Here is a 20,906-nt window from a genome sequence, read left to right as displayed (position 1 = left end):
CAGAGGGACATTTACACAGGGACACTTACACAGGGTCTTTTACACAGGGACACTTACACAGGGACACTTACACAGGGACACTTACACAGGGGCATTTACACAGGGTCACTTACACAGGGGCATTTACACAGGGACACTTACACAGGGGCATTTACACAGGGACATTTACACAGGGACACTTACACAGGGTCTTTTACACAGGGACACTTACACAGGGGCACTTACACAGGGACACTTACACAGGGGCATTTACACAGGGACATTTACACAGGGACACTTACACAGGGTCTTTTACACAGGGACACTTACACAGGGACACTTACACAGGGTCTTTTACACAGGGACACTTACACAGGGACACTTACACAGGGGCACTTACACAGGGACATTTACACAGGGACACTTACACAGGGTCTTTTACACAGGGACACTTACACAGGGACACTTACACAGGGACACTTACACAGGGGCATTTACACAGGGACATTTACACAGGGACACTTACACAGGGTCTTTTACACGGGGACACTTACACAGGGACACTTACACAGGGGCATTTACACAGGGGCACTTACACAGGGACACTTATACAGGGACACTTACACAGGGACATTTACACGGGGCATTTACACAGGGGCACTTACACAGGGACACTTACACAGGGACACTTACACAGGAGCACTTACATAGGGACACTTACACGGGGCACTGACACAGGGACACTTACACAGGGACATTTACACAGGGACACTTACACAGGAGCACTTACATAGGGACACTTACACGGGGCACTTACACATGGACACTTACACGGGGACATTTACACAGGGACACTTACACAGGGTCTTTTACACAGGGACACTTACACAGGGGCACTTACACAGGGACACTTACACAGGAGCACATACATAGGGACACTTACACGGGGCACTTACACAGGGACACTTACACGGGGCATTTACACAGGGGCACTTACACAGGGACATTTACACCGGGTCTTTTACACAGGGACACTTACACAGGGTCTTTTACACAGGGGCACTTACACAGGGACACTTACACGGGACACTTACACAGGGACACTTACACAGGGACACTTACACAGGGACACTTACACGGGGCATTTACACAGGGACACTTACACGGGGCATTTACACAGGGACACTTACACAGGGACACTTACACAGGGGCATTTACACAGGGGCATTTACACAGGGACACTTACACGGGACACTTACACGGGACACTTACACAGGGACACTTACACGGGGCATTTACACAGGGACACTTACACGGAGCATTTACACAGGGACACTTACACAGGGACACTTACACAGGGACACTTACACCGGGGCATTTACACAGGGACACATACACAGGGACACTTACACAGGGACACTTACACAGGGGCATTTACACAGGGGCATTTACACAGGGGCATGTACACAGGGACACTTACACAGGGACACTTACACAGGGGCATGTACACAGGGACACTTACACAGGGACACTTACACAGGGGCATTTACACAGGGACACTTGCACAGGGACACTTACACAGGGACACTTACACAGGGACACTTACACGGGGCATTTACACAGGGGCTCTTACACAGGGGCTCTTACACAGGGACACTTACACAGGAGCACTTACACAGGGACACTTACACAAGGGCATTTACACAGGGGCACTTACACAGGGACACTTACACGGGACACTTACACAGGGACACTTACACAGGGACACTTACACGGGGACATTTACACAGGGACACTTACACGGGGCATTTACATAGGGGCACGTACACAGGGACACTTACACAGGGATACTTACACAGGGACATTTACACAGGGGCATGTACACAGGGACACTTACACAGGGACACATACACGGGACACTTACACAGGGACACTTACACAGGGACACTAACACAGGGACACTTACATGGGGCATTTACACAGGGACACTTACACGGGGCATTTACACAGGGGCACTTACACAGGGACACTTACACAGGGACATTTACACAGGGGCATGTACACAGGGACACTTACAAAGGGACACTTACACAGGGACACTTACACGGGGCATTTACACAGGGACACTTACACAGGGACACTTACACAGGGTCTTTTACACAGGGACACTTACACAGGGGCACTTACACAGGGACACTTACACAGGAGCACATACATAGGGACACTTACACGGGGCACTTACACAGGGACACTTACACGGGGCATTTACACAGGGGCACTTACACAGGGACATTTACACCGGGTCTTTTACACAGGGACACTTACACAGGGTCTTTTACACAGGGGCACTTACACAGGGACACTTACACGGGACACTTACACAGGGACACTTACACAGGGACACTTACACGGGGCATTTACACAGGGACACTTACACGGGGCATTTACACAGGGACACTTACACAGGGACACTTACACAGGGACACTTACACAGGGGCATTTACACAGGGGCACTTACACAGGGACACTTACACGGGACACTTACACAGGGACACTTACACGGGGCATTTACACAGGGACACTTACACGGAGCATTTACACAGGGACACTTACACAGGGACACTTACACAGGGACACTTACACCGGGGCATTTACACAGGGACACATACACAGGGACACTTACACAGGGACACTTACACAGGGGCATTTACACAGGGGCATTTACACAGGGGCATGTACACAGGGACACTTACACAGGGACACTTACACAGGGGCATGTACACAGGGACACTTACACAGGGACACTTACACAGGGGCATTTACACAGGGACACTTGCACAGGGACACTTACACAGGGACACTTACACAGGGACACTTACACGGGGCATTTACACAGGGGCTCTTACACAGGGGCTCTTACACAGGGACACTTACACAGGAGCACTTACACAGGGACACTTACACAAGGGCATTTACACAGGGGCACTTACACAGGGACACTTACACGGGACACTTACACAGGGACACTTACACAGGGACACTTACACGGGGACATTTACACAGGGACACTTACACGGGGCATTTACATAGGGGCACGTACACAGGGACACTTACACAGGGATACTTACACAGGGACATTTACACAGGGGCATGTACACAGGGACACTTACACAGGGACACATACACGGGACACTTACACAGGGACACTTACACAGGGACACTAACACAGGGACACTTACATGGGGCATTTACACAGGGACACTTACACGGGGCATTTACACAGGGGCACTTACACAGGGACACTTACACAGGGACATTTACACAGGGGCATGTACACAGGGACACTTACAAAGGGACACTTACACAGGGACACTTACACGGGGCATTTACACAGGGACACTTACACGGGACACTTACACAGGGGCACTTACACAGGGGCACTTACACAGGGGCATGTACACAGGGACACTTACACAGGGGCACTTACACAGGGACACTTACACAGGGACACTTACACGGGGCATTTACACAGGGACACTTACACGGGGCATTTACACAGGGACACTTACACAGGGTCTTTTACACAGGGACACTTACACAGGGACATTTACACCAGGGCACTTACACAGGGATACTTACACAGGGGCATTTACACATGGGCACTTACACAGGGACACTTACACGGGGCATTTACACAGGGACTCTTACACAAAGGCATTTACACAGGGGCATTTACACAGCGACACTTACATGGGGCATTTACACAGGGGCACTTACACAGGGACATTTACACCGGGGCATTTACACAGGGACACTTACACAAAGGCATTTACACAGGGGCACTTGCACAGGGACACTTACACGGGGCATTTACACAGGGGCACTTACACAGGGACATTTACACCGGGGCACTTACACAGGGATACTTACACAGGGGCATTTACACATGGGCACTTACACAGGGACACTTACACGGGGCATTTACACAGGGACTCTTACACAAAGGCATTTACACAGGGGCACTTACACAGGGACACTTACACGGGGCATTTACACAGGGGCACTTACACAGGGACATTTACACAGGGGCATTTACACAGGGACACTTAGAGAGGGTCACTTACACAGGGACACTTACATAGGGGCATTTACTCAGGGACACTTACACAGGGACACTTACACAGGGACACTTACACAGGAGCACTTACACAGGGACACTTACACAGGGACATTTACACAGGGACATTTACACAGGGACACTTACACAGGGGCATTTACACAGGGACACTTACACAGGGACACTTACACAGGGACACTTACACAGGGACATTTACACAGGGACACTTACACAGGGGCATTTACACAGGGGCATTTTCACAGGGACATTTACCCAGGGACACTTACACAGGGACATTTACCCAGGGACACTTACACAGGGACATTTACACAGGGCCATTTACACAGGGACACTTACACAGGGGCATTTACACAGGGGCTTTTTCACAGAGACATTTACCCAGGGACACTTACACAGGGACATTTACACAGGGCCATTTACACAGGGACACTTACAGAGGGGCATTTACATAGGGGCATATACACAGGGACTTTTAAGCGGCGACACTTACACAAGGGCATTTACACAGGCACACTTACAGAAGGACATTTACACAAGGACATTTACACAGGGACACTTACTGAGGGGCATTTACATAGTGGCTTTTACACGGTGACACTTACACAGGGGCATTTTCACAGGGACTTTTCCACAGGGTCACTAACACAGGGACACTTACACAGGGGCATTTACACAGGAGCATTTACACAGGGACACTTACTCAGGGTCATTTACACAGGGACTTTACACAGGTACGTTTTCGTAGGGTCAATTACACAGGGACACTTACACAGGGACACTTACACAGGGACACTTAGACAGGGGCACTTACACAGGGGCATTTACACATGGGCATGTACACAGGGTCACTTACACAGAGACTGCTATCCCTCCCTGGTCTGACCTCCATGTGACTCCAGACCCACAGCAATGGGGTTGACTCTTTTCCACCCTCTGGCTAATTAGGGATGGGCAAGAAATACTGACCAGGTCAGTGATGCCCTCATCCTGTGAATGAATAAAAAAAATTGGGAGAAAGTGGAGCCCCTGAGTTCATTGCTTCAAGGAGCAACAGGTTAGAGTAAGAGACAGTATGAAGGGTGTCAGACAGGATGTGGTGAGAGAGCACCAGCCAGCTAGGAATGGCACGACCAGCAACTTACCCTCCACACATTGTCTGACACCAGCGCCGGGTCAACCATCGACAGCTGGGATTGCACTGGGTACCAGGGCGGGGGGGGGGGGGGGGGGCGGGGTAAGGTATACACCAATATCACGTGGATTGCAGTAATTCAAGGCAGTAGCTCACTCCCTCTGCACCCCCCCCCCCCATTACACAGGAACACTTACACAGGGGCATTTACACAGGGGCATTTACACAGGGGCATTTACACAGGGACACTTACACAGGGACATTTACACAGGGGCATGTACACAGGGACACTTACACAGGGACATTTACACAGGGGCATGTACACAGGGGCATGTACACAGGGACACTTACACAGGGACATTTACACAGGGGCATGTACACAGGGACACTTACACAGGGACACTTACACAGGGGCATTTACACAGGGGCATTTACACAGGGGCATATACACAGGGACATTTACACAGGTTCACTTACACAGGGGCATTTACACAGGGGCATTTACACAGGGGCATGTACACAGGGACACTGTGTAAAAGGGGCATTTACACAGGGACACTTACACAGGGACACTTACACAGGGACATTTACACAGGGGCATGTACACAGGGACACTTACACAGGGACATTTACACAGGGGCATGTACACAGGGGCATGTACACAGGGACATTTACACAGGGGCATTTACACAGGGACACTTACACAGGGACACTTACACAGGGACACTTACACAGGGGCATTTACACAGGGGCATGTACACAGGGACACTTACACAGGGTCACTTACACAGGGGCATTTACACAGGGGCATGTACACAGGGACACTCACACAGGGGCTTTTACACAGGGACACTTACACAGGGGCATGTACACAGGGACACTTACACAGGGGCATTTACACAGGGACACTTACACAGGGGCATTTACACAGGGACATTTACACAGGGACACTTACACAGGGTCTTTTACACAGGGACACTTACACAGGGACACTTACACAGGGACACTTACACAGGGGCATTCACACAGGGTCACTTACACAGGGGCATTTACACAGGGACACTTACACAGGGGCATTTACACAGGGGCATTTACACAGGGACACTTACACAGGGTCTTTTACACAGGGACACTTACACAGGGACACTTACACAGGGACACTTACACAGGGGCATTTACACAGGGACATTTACACAGGGACACTTACACAGGGTCTTTTACACAGGGACACTTACACAGGGACACTTACACAGGGACACTTACACAGGGTCTTTTACACAGGGACACTTACACAGGGGCACTTACACAGGGACACTTACACAGGGACACTTACACAGGGGCACTTACACAGGGACATTTACACAGGGACACTTACACAGGGTCTTTTACACAGGGACACTTACACAGGGACACTTACACAGGGACACTTACACAGGGACACTTACACAGGGGCATTTACACAGGGACATTTACACAGGGACACTTACACAGGGTCTTTTACACAGGGACACTTACACAGGGACACTTACACAGGGGCATTTACACAGGGGCACTTACACAGGAGCACTTACATAGGGACACTTACACAGGGACACTTACACAGGGACATTTACACGGGGCATTTACACAGGGGCACTTACACAGGGACACTTACACAGGGACACTTACACAGGGTCTTTTACACGGGGACACTTACACGGGGCACTTACACAGGGACACTTACACAGGGACATTTACACAGGGACACTTACACAGGGTCTTTTACACAGGGACACTTACACAGGGACACTTACACAGGGACATTTACACGGGGCATTTACACAGGGGCACTTACACAGGGACACTTACACAGGGACACTTACACAGGAGCACTTACATAGGGACACTTACACGGGGCACTTACACATGGACACTTACACGGGGGACATTTACACAGGGACACTTACACAGGGTCTTTTACACAGGGACACTTACACAGGGGCACTTACACAGGGACACTTACACAGGAGCACTTACATAGGGACACTTACACGGGGCACTTACACAGGGACACTTACACGGGGCATTTACACAGGGGCACTTACACAGGGACATTTACACCGGGTCTTTTACACAGGGACACTTACACAGGGTCTTTTACACAGGGGCACTTACACAGGGACACTTACACGGGGCACTTACACAGGGACACTTACACAGGGGCATTTACACAGGGGCACTTACACAGGGACACTTACACAGGGACACTTACACAGGGACACTTACACAGGGACACTTACACAGGGACACTTACACGGGGCATTTACACAGGGACACTTACACGGGGCATTTACACAGGGGCACTTACACAGAGACACTTACACAGGGGCAATTACACAAGGGCATTTACACAGGGTCACTTACACAGGGGCATTTACACAGGAGCATGTACACAGGGACACTTACACAGGACACTTACACAGGGACACTTACACAGGGGCACTTACACAGAGACACTTACACAGGGGCATTTACACAGGGACACTTACACGGGGCATTTACACAGGGACACTTACACGGGGCATTTACACAGGGGCACTTACACAGGGACACTTACACAGGGACACTTACACGGGACACTTACACAGGGACACTTACACAGGGACACTTACACAGGGACACTTACACAGGGACACTTACACGGGGCATTTACACAGGGGCACTTACACAGGGACACTTACACAGGGGCATTTACACAGGGACACTTACACAGGGACACTTACACAGGGGCATTTACACAGGGACACATACACAGGGACACTTACACAGGGACACTTACACAGGGGCATGTACACAGGGACACTTACACAGGGACACTTACACAGGGACACTTACACAGGGACATTTACACAGGGGCATGTACACAGGGACACTTACACAGGGACACTTACACAGGGGCATGTACACAGGGACACTTACACAGGGACACTTACACAGGGGCATTTACACAGGGACACTTGCACAGGGACACTTACACAGGGACACTTACACGGGGCATTTACACAGGGGCACTTACACAGGGACACTTACACAGGGACACTTACACAGGAGCACTTACACAGGGACACTTACACAAGGGCATTTACACAGGGGCACTTACACAGGGACACTTACACGGGACACTTACACAGGGACACTTACACAGGGACACTTACACGGGGACATTTACACAGGGACACTTACACGGGGCATTTACACAGGGGCACTTACACAGGGACACTTACACAGGGATACTTACACAGGGACATTTACACAGGGGCATGTACACAGGGACACTTACACAGGGACACATACACGGGACACTTACACAGGGACACTAACACAGGGACACTTACATGGGGCATTTACACAGGGACACTTACACGGGGCATTTACACAGGGGCACTTACACAGGGACACTTACACAGGGACACTTACACAGGGACACTTACACAGGGACATTTACACAGGGGCATGTACACAGGGACACTTACAAAGGGACACTTACACAGGGACACTTACACGGGGCATTTACACAGGGACACTTACACGGGACACTTACACAGGGACACTTACACAGGGACACTTACACGGGGCATTTACACAGGGACACTTACACGGGGCATTTACACAGGGGCACTTACACAGGGGCATGTACACAGGGACACTTACACAGGGGCACTTACACAGGGACACTTACACAGGGACACTTACACGGGGCATTTACACAGGGACACTTACACGGGGCATTTACACAGGGACACTTACACAGGGTCTTTTACACAGGGACACTTACACAGGGACATTTACACCAGGGCACTTACACAGGGATACTTACACAGGGGCATTTACACATGGGCACTTACACAGGGACACTTACACGGGGCATTTACACAGGGACTCTTACACAAAGGCATTTACACAGGGGCATTTACACAGTGACACTTACATGGGGCATTTACACAGGGGCACTTACACAGGGACATTTACACCGGGGCATTTACACAGGGACACTTACACAAAGGCATTTACACAGTGGCACTTACACAGGGACACTTACACGGGGCATTTACACAGGGGCACTTACACAGGGACATTTACACCGGGGCACTTACACAGGGACACTTACACGGGGCATTTACACAGGGGCACTTACACAGGGACATTTACACCGGGGCACTTACACAGGGATACTTACACAGGGGCATTTACACATGGGCACTTACACAGGGACACTTACACGGGGCATTTACACAGGGACTCTTACACAAAGGCATTTACACAGGGGCACTTACACAGGGACACTTACACGGGGCATTTACACAGGGGCACTTACACAGGGACATTTACACAGGGGCATTTACACAGGGACACTTAGAGAGGGTCACTTACACAGGGACACTTACATAGGGGCATTTACTCAGGGACACTTACACAGGGACACTTACACAGGGACACTTACACAGGAGCACTTACACAGGGACACTTACACAGGGACATTTACACAGGGACACTTACACAGGGGCATTTACACAGGGACACTTACACAGGGACACTTACACAGGGACATTTACACAGGGACACTTACACAGGGACACTTACACAGGGACATTTACACAGGGACACTTACACAGAGGCATTTACACAGGGGCATTTTCACAGGGACATTTACCCAGGGACACTTACACAGGGACATTTACCCAGGGACACTTACACAGGGACATTTACACAGGGCCATTTACACAGGAGAAAGTGAGGTCTGCAGATGCTGGAGATCAAAGTTGAAACTTTATTGCTGGAACAGCACAGCAGGTCAGGCAGCATCCAGGGAACAGGAGATTCGACGTTTCGGGCACAGGCCCTTCTTCAGGACACTTACACAGGGACACTTACACAGGAGCACTTACACAGGGACACTTACACAGGGACATTTACACAGGGACACTTACACAGGGGCATTTACACAGGGACACTTACACAGGGACACTTACACAGGGACACTTACACAGGGACATTTACACAGGGACACTTACACAGGGGCATTTACACAGGGACACTTACACAGGGACACTTACACAGGGACATTTACACAGGGACACTTACACAGGGACACTTACACAGGGACACTTACACAGGGGCATTTACACAGGGACACTTACACAGGGACACTTACACAGGGGCATTTACACAGGGACACATACACAGGGACACTTACACAGGGACACTTACACAGGGGCATGTACACAGGGACACTTACACAGGGACACTTACACAGGGACACTTACACAGGGGCATTTACACAGGGGCATGTACACAGGGACACTTGCACAGGGACACTTACACAGGGACACTTACACAGGGGCATTTACACAGGGGCATGTACACAGGGACACTTACACAGGGTCACTTACACAGGGGCATTTACACAGGGGCATGTACACAGGGACACTCACACAGGGGCTTTTACACAGGGACACTTACACAGGGGCATGTACACAGGGACACTTACACAGGGGCATTTACACAGGGACACTTACACAGGGGCATTTACACAGGGACATTTACACAGGGACACTTACACAGGGTCTTTTACACAGGGACACTTACACAGGGACACTTACACAGGGACACTTACACAGGGGCATTCACACAGGGTCACTTACACAGGGGCATTTACACAGGGACACTTACACAGGGGCATTTACACAGGGACATTTACACAGGGACACTTACACAGGGTCTTTTACACAGGGACACTTACACAGGGACACTTACACAGGGACACTTACACAGGGGCATTTACACAGGGACATTTACACAGGGACACTTACACAGGGTCTTTTACACAGGGACACTTACACAGGGACACTTACACAGGGACACTTACACAGGGTCTTTTACACAGGGACACTTACACAGGGGCACTTACACAGGGACACTTACACAGGGACACTTACACAGGGGCACTTACACAGGGACATTTACACAGGGTCTTTTACACAGGGACACTTACACAGGGACACTTACACAGGGACACTTACACAGGGACACTTACACAGGGGCATTTACACAGGGACATTTACACAGGGACACTTACACAGGGTCTTTTACACAGGGACACTTACACAGGGACACTTACACAGGGGCATTTACACAGGGGCACTTACACAGGAGCACTTACACAGGGACACTTACACAGGGACATTTACACGGGGCATTTACACAGGGGCACTTACACAGGGACACTTACACAGGGACACTTACACAGGAGCACTTACATAGGGACACTTACACGGGGCACTTACACAGGGACACTTACACAGGGACATTTACACAGGGACACTTACACAGGGTCTTTTACACAGGGACACTTACACAGGGACACTTACACAGGGACATTTACACGGGAGCACTTACATAGGGACACTTACACGGGGCACTTACACATGGACACTTACACGGGGGACATTTACACAGGGACACTTACACAGGGTCTTTTACACAGGGACACTTACACAGGGGCACTTACACAGGGACACTTACACAGGAGCACTTACATAGGGACACTTACACGGGGCACTTACACAGGGACACTTACACGGGGCATTTACACAGGGGCACTTACACAGGGACATTTACACCGGGTCTTTTACACAGGAACACTTACACAGGGTCTTTTACACAGGGGCACTTACACAGGGACACTTACACGGGGCACTTACACAGGGACACTTACACAGGGACACTTACACAGGGGCATTTACACAGGGGCACTTACACAGGGACACTTACACGGGACACTTACACAGGGACACTTACACAGGGACACTTACACGGGGCATTTACACAGGGACACTTACACGGGGCATTTACACAGGAGCACTTACACAGAGACACTTACACAGGGGCAATTACACAAGGGCATTTACACAGGGTCACTTACACAGGGGCATTTACACAGGAGCATGTACACAGGGACACTTACACAGGACACTTACACAGGGACACTTACACAGGGGCACTTACACAGAGACACTTACACAGGGGCATTTACACAGGGACACTTACACGGGGCATTTACACAGGGACACTTACACGGGGCATTTACACAGGGGCACTTACACAGGGACACTTACACAGGGACACTTACACGGGACACTTACACAGGGACACTTACACAGGGACACTTACACAGGGACACTTACACGGGGCATTTACACAGGGACACTTACACGGGGCATTTACACAGGGGCACTTACACAGGGACACTTACACAGGGGCATTTACACAGGGACACTTACACAGGGACACTTACACAGGGGCATTTACACAGGGACACATACACAGGGACACTTACACAGGGACACTTACACAGGGGCATGTACACAGGGACACTTACACAGGGACACTTACACAGGGACACTTACACAGGGGCATTTACACAGGGGCATGTACACAGGGACACTTACACAGGGACACTTACACAGGGGCATGTACACAGGGACACTTACACAGGGACACTTACACAGGGGCATTTACACAGGGACACTTGCACAGGGACACTTACACAGGGACACTTACACAGGGACACTTACACGGGGCATTTACACAGGGGCACTTACACAGGGACACTTACACAGGGACACTTACACAGGAGCACTTACACAGGGACACTTACACAAGGGCATTTACACAGGGGCACTTACACAGGGACACTTACACGGGACACTTACACAGGGACACTTACACAGGGACACTTACACGGGGACATTTACACAGGGACACTTACACGGGGCATTTACACAGGGGCACTTACACAGGGACATTTACACCGGGGCACTTACACAGGGATACTTACACAGGGGCATTTACACATGGGCACTTACACAGGGACACTTACACGGGGCATTTACACAGGGACTCTTACACAAAGGCATTTACACAGGGGCACTTACACAGGGACACTTACACGGGGCATTTACACAGGGGCACTTACACAGGGACACTTACACAGGGACACTTACACAGGGACACTTACACAGGGACATTTACACAGGGGCATGTACACAGGGACACTTACAAAGGGACACTTACACAGGGACACTTACACGGGGCATTTACACAGGGACACTTACACGGGACACTTACACAGGGACACTTACACAGGGACACTTACACGGGGCATTCACACAGGGACACTTACACGGGGCATTTACACAGGGGCACTTACACAGGGGCATGTACACAGGGACACTTACACAGGGGCACTTACACAGGGACACTTACACAGGGACACTTACACGGGGCATTTACACAGGGACACTTACACGGGGCATTTACACAGGGACACTTACACAGGGTCTTTTACACAGGGACACTTACACAGGGACATTTACACCAGGGCACTTACACAGGGATACTTACACAGGGGCATTTACACATGGGCACTTACACAGGGACACTTACACGGGGCATTTACACAGGGACTCTTACACAAAGGCATTTACACAGGGGCATTTACACAGTGACACTTACATGGGGCATTTACACAGGGGCACTTACACAGGGACATTTACACCGGGGCATTTACACAGGGACACTTACACAAAGGCATTTACACAGTGGCACTTACACAGGGACACTTACACGGGGCATTTACACAGGGGCACTTACACAGGGACATTTACACCGGGGCACTTACACAGGGATACTTACACAGGGGCATTTACACATGGGCACTTACACAGGGACACTTACACGGGGCATTTACACAGGGGCACTTACACAGGGACATTTACACCGGGGCATTTACACAGGGGCACTTACACAAAGGCATTTACACAGTGGCACTTACACAGGGACACTTACACGGGGCATTTACACAGGGGCACTTACACAGGGACATTTACACCGGGGCACTTACACAGGGATACTTACACAGGGGCATTTACACAGGAGCACTTACACAGGGACACTTACACGGGGCATTTACACAGGGACTCTTACACAAAGGCATTTACACAGGGACACTTACACAGGGACTCTTACACAAAGGCATTTACACAGGGACACTTACACAGGGACATTTACACAGGGGCATTTACACAGGGACACTTAGAGAGGGTCACTTACACAGGGACACTTACATAGGGGCATTTACTCAGGGACACTTACACAGGGACACTTACACAGGGACACTTACACAGGAGCACTTACACAGGGACACTTACACAGGGACATTTACACAGGGACACTTACACAGGGGCATTTACACAGGGACACTTACACAGGGACACTTACACAGGGACATTTACACAGGGACACTTACACAGGGACACTTACACAGGGACATTTACACAGGGACACTTACACAGAGGCATTTACACAGGGCCATTTACACAGGAGAAAGTGAGGTCTGCAGATGCTGGAGATCAAAGTTGAAACTTTATTGCTGGAACAGCACAGCAGGTCAGGCAGCATCCAGGGAACAGGAGATTCGACGTTTCGGGCACAGGCCCTTCTTCAGGACACTTACACAGGGACACTTACACAGGAGCACTTACACAGGGACACTTACACAGGGACATTTACACAGGGACACTTACACAGGGGCATTTACACAGGGACACTTACACAGGGACACTTACACAGGGACATTTACACAGGGACACTTACACAGGGACACTTACACAGGGACACTTACACAGGGGCATTTACACAGGGACACTTACACAGGGACACTTACACAGGGGCATTTACACAGGGACACATACACAGGGACACTTACACAGGGACACTTACACAGGGGCATGTACACAGGGACACTTACACAGGGACACTTACACAGGGACACTTACACAGGGGCATTTACACAGGGGCATGTACACAGGGACACTTGCACAGGGACACTTACACAGGGACACTTACACAGGGGCATTTACACAGGGACACTTGCACAGGGACACTTACACAGGGACACTTACACAGGGACACTTACACGGGGCATTTACACAGGGGCACTTACACAGGGACACTTACACAGGGACATTTACACAGGGACACTTACACAGGGACACTTACACAGGGACATTTACACAGGGACACTTACACAGAGGCATTTACACAGGGCCATTTACACAGGAGAAAGTGAGGTCTGCAGATGCTGGAGATCAAAGTTGAAACTTTATTGCTGGAACAGCACAGCAGGTCAGGCAGCATCCAGGGAACAGGAGATTCGACGTTTCGGGCACAGGCCCTTCTTCAGGACACTTACACAGGGACACTTACACAGGAGCACTTACACAGGGACACTTACACAGGGACATTTACACAGGGACACTTACACAGGGGCATTTACACAGGGACACTTACACAGGGACACTTACACAGGGACATTTACACAGGGACACTTACACAGGGACACTTACACAGGGACACTTACACAGGGGCATTTACACAGGGACACTTACACAGGGACACTTACACAGGGGCATTTACACAGGGACACATACACAGGGACACTTACACAGGGACACTTACACAGGGGCATGTACACAGGGACACTTACACAGGGACACTTACACAGGGACACTTACACAGGGGCATTTACACAGGGGCATGTACACAGGGACACTTGCACAGGGACACTTACACAGGGACACTTACACAGGGGCATTTACACAGGGACACTTGCACAGGGACACTTACACAGGGACACTTACACAGGGACACTTACACGGGGCATTTACACAGGGGCACTTACACAGGGACACTTACACAGGGACACTTACACAGGAGCACTTACACAGGGACACTTACACAAGGGCATTTACACAGGGGCACTTACACAGGGACACTTACACGGGACACTTACACAGGGACACTTACACAGGGACACTTACACGGGGACATTTACACAGGGACACTTACACGGGGCATTTACACAGGGACATTTACACAGGGACACTTACACAGGGTCTTTTACACAGGGACACTTACACAGGGACACTTACACAGGGACACTTACACAGGGACACTTACACAGGGGCATTTACACAGGGACATTTACACAGGGACACTTACACAGGGTCTTTTACACAGGGACACTTACACAGGGACACTTACACAGGGGCATTTACACAGGGGCACTTACACAGGAGCACTTACACAGGGACACTTACACAGGGACACTTACACAGGGACATTTACACGGGGCATTTACACAGGGGCACTTACACAGGGACACTTACACAGGGACACTTACACAGGGACACTTACACAGGAGCACTTACATAGGGACACTTACACGGGGCACTTACACAGGGACACTTACACAGGGACATTTACACAGGGACACTTACACAGGGTCTTTTACACAGGGACACTTACACAGGGACACTTACACAGGGACACTTACACAGGAGCACTTACATAGGGACACTTACACGGGGCACTTACACAGGGACACTTACACGGGGCATTTACACAGGGGCACTTACACAGGGACATTTACACCGGGTCTTTTACACAGGGACACTTACACAGGGTCTTTTACACAGGGGCACTTACACAGGGACACTTACACGGGACACTTACACAGGGACACTTACACGGGGCATTTACACAGGGACACTTACACGGGGCACTTACACAGGGACACTTACACAGGGACACTTACACAGGGGCATTTACACAGGGGCACTTACACAGGGACACTTACACGGGACACTTACACAGGGACACTTACACAGGGACACTTACACGGGGCATTTACACAGGGAAACTTACACGGGGCATTTACACAGGGGCACTTACACAGAGACACTTACACAGGGGCAATTACACAAGGGCATTTACACAGGGTCACTTACACAGGGGCATTTACACAGGAGCATGTACACAGGGACACTTACACAGGACACTTACACAGGGACACTTACACAGGGGCACTTACACAGAGACACTTACACGGGGCATTTACACAGGGACACTTACACGGGGCATTTACACAGGGGCACTTACACAGGGACACTTACACAGGGACACTTACACGGGACACTTACACAGGGACACTTACACAGGGACACTTACACAGGGACACTTACACGGGGCATTTACACAGGGACACTTACACGGGGCATTTACACAGGGGCACTTACACAGGGGCATTTACACAGGGACACATACACAGGGACACTTACACAGGGACACTTACACAGGGACACTTACACAGGGGCATGTACACAGGGACACTTACACAGGGACACTTACACAGGGACACTTACACAGGGGCATTTACACAGGGGCATGTACACAGGGACACTTACACAGGGACACTTACACAGGGGCATGTACACAGGGACACTTACACAGGGACACTTACACAGGGGCATTTACACAGGGACACTTGCACAGGGACACTTGCACAGGGACACTTACACAGGGACACTTACACGGGGCATTTACACAGGGGCACTTACACAGGGACACTTACACAGGGACACTTACACAGGAGCACTTACACAGGGACATTTACACAGGGGCATGTACACAGGGACACTTACACAGGGACACATACACGGGACACTTACACAGGGACACTAACACAGGGACACTTACACAGGGACACTTACACAGGGACACTTACACAGGGACACTTACACAGGGGCATTTACACAGGGACACTTACACAGGGACACTTACACAGGGGCATTTACACAGGGACACATACACAGGGACACTTACACAGGGACACTTACACAGGGGCATGTACACAGGGACACTTACACAGGGACACTTACACAGGGACACTTACACAGGGGCATTTACACAGGGGCATGTACACAGGGACACTTGCACAGGGACACTTACACAGGGACACTTACACAGGGGCATTTACACAGGGACACTTGCACAGGGACACTTACACAGGGACACTTACACAGGGACACTCACACGGGGCATTTACACAGGGGCACTTACACAGGGACACTTACACAGGGACACTTACACAGGAGCACTTACACAGGGACACTTACACAAGGGCATTTACACAGGGGCACTTACACAGGGACACTTACACGGGACACTTACACAGGGACACTTACACAGGGACACTTACACGGGGACATTTACACAGGGACACTTACACGGGGCATTTACACAGGGACATTTACACAGGGACACTTACACAGGGTCTTTTACACAGGGACACTTACACAGGGACACTTACACAGGGACACTTACACAGGGACACTTACACAGGGGCATTTACACAGGGACATTTACACAGGGACACTTACACAGGGTCTTTTACACAGGGACACTTACACAGGGACACTTACACAGGGGCATTTACACAGGGGCACTTACACAGGAGCACTTACACAGGGACACTTACACAGGGACACTTACACAGGGACATTTACACGGGGCATTTACACAGGGGCACTTACACAGGGACACTTACACAGGGACACTTACACAGGAGCACTTACATAGGGACACTTACACGGGGCACTTACACAGGGACACTTACACAGGGACATTTACACAGGGACACTTACACAGGGTCTTTTACACAGGGACACTTACACAGGGGCACTTACACAGGGACACTTACACAGGAGCACTTACATAGGGACACTTACACGGGGCACTTACACAGGGACACTTACACGGGGCATTTACACAGGGGCACTTACACAGGGACATTTACACCGGGTCTTTTACACAGGGACACTTACACAGGGTCTTTTACACAGGGGCACTTACACAGGGACACTTACACGGGACACTTACACAGGGACACTTACACAGGGACACTTACACGGGGCATTTACACAGGGACACTTACACGGGGCACTTACACAGGGACACTTACACAGGGACACTTACACAGGGGCATTTACACAGGGGCACTTACACAGGGACACTTACACGGGACACTTACACAGGGACACTTACACAGGGACACTTACACGGTGCATTTACACAGGGAAACTTACACGGGGCATTTACACAGGGGCACTTACACAGAGACACTTACACAGGGGCAATTACACAAGGGCATTTACACAGGGTCACTTACACAGGGGCATTTACACAGGAGCATGTACACAGGAGCATGTACACAGGGACACTTACACAGGACACTTACACAGGGACACTTACACAGGGGCACTTACACAGAGACACTTACACGGGGCATTTACACAGGGACACTTACACGGGGCATTTACACAGGGGCACTTACACAGGGACACTTACACAGGGACACTTACACGGGACACTTACACAGGGACACTTACACAGGGACACTTACACGGGGCATTTACACAGGGACACTTACACGGGGCATTTACACAGGGGCACTTACACAGGGACACTTACACAGGGACACTTACACAGGGGCATTTACACAGGGACACATACACAGGGACACTTACACAGGGACACTTACACAGGGGCATGTACACAGGGACACTTACACAGGGACACTTACACAGGGACACTTACACAGGGGCATTTACACAGGGGCATGTACACAGGGACACTTACACAGGGACACTTACACAGGGGCATGTACACAGGGACACTTACACAGGGACACTTACACAGGGGCATTTACACAGGGACACTTGCACAGGGACACTTACACAGGGACACTTACACAGGGACACTTACACGGGGCATTTACACAGGGGCACTTACACAGGGACACTTACACAGGGACACTTACACAGGAGCACTTACACAGGGACATTTACACAGGGGCATGTACACAGGGACACTTACACAGGGACACATACACGGGACACTTACACAGGGACACTAACACAGGGACACTTACATGGGGCATTTACACAGGGACACTTACACGGGGCATTTACACAGGGGCACTTACACAGGGACACTTACACAGGGACACTTACACAGGGACACTTACACAGGGACATTTACACAGGGGCATGTACACAGGGACACTTACAAAGGGACACTTACACAGGGACACTTACACGGGGCATTTACACAGGGACACTTACACGGGACACTTACACAGGGACACTTACACAGGGACACTTACACGGGGCATTTACACAGGGACACTTACACGGGGCATTTACACAGGGGCACTTACACAGGGGCATGTACACAGGGACACTTACACAGGGGCACTTACACAGGGACACTTACACAGGGACACTTACACGGGGCATTTACACAGGGACACTTACACGGGGCATTTACACAGGGACACTTACACAGGGTCTTTTACACAGGGGCACTTACACAGGGGCATGTACACAGGGACACTTACACAGGGGCACTTACACAGGGACACTTACACAGGGACACTTACACGGGGCATTTACACAGGGACACATACACGGGGCATTTACACAGGGACACTTACACAGGGTCTTTTACACAGGGACACTTACACAGGGACATTTACACCAGGGCACTTACACAGGGATACTTACACAGGGGCATTTACACATGGGCACTTACACAGGGACACTTACACGGGGCATTTACACAGGGACTCTTACACAAAGGCATTTACACAGGGGTATTTACACAGCGACACTTACATGGGGCATTTACACAGGGGCACTTACACAGGGACATTTACAC

The 20,906-nt window shown here is 50.4% G+C and overlaps 1 protein-coding gene across 7 annotated transcripts in view; it reads left to right on the top strand.

Annotated features, from left to right (window-relative positions):
• LOC122563870 (transient receptor potential cation channel subfamily V member 3-like) overlaps nt 1-20,906 on the top strand; it is a 105,815-nt gene that overhangs the window by 17,820 nt on the left and 67,089 nt on the right. The gene's annotated exons all lie outside the window — the stretch shown is intronic.

This window comes from Chiloscyllium plagiosum, unplaced genomic scaffold, assembly GCF_037043375.1.
Source record: "Chiloscyllium plagiosum isolate Xiang-an unplaced genomic scaffold, Cpla_swu_hap1 HiC_scaffold_31, whole genome shotgun sequence".
Lineage (NCBI taxonomy): Eukaryota > Metazoa > Chordata > Chondrichthyes > Orectolobiformes > Hemiscylliidae > Chiloscyllium > Chiloscyllium plagiosum.
Note: the sequence above shows the minus strand (reverse complement) of the source record. Positions and strands in the feature narration are given on the sequence as shown.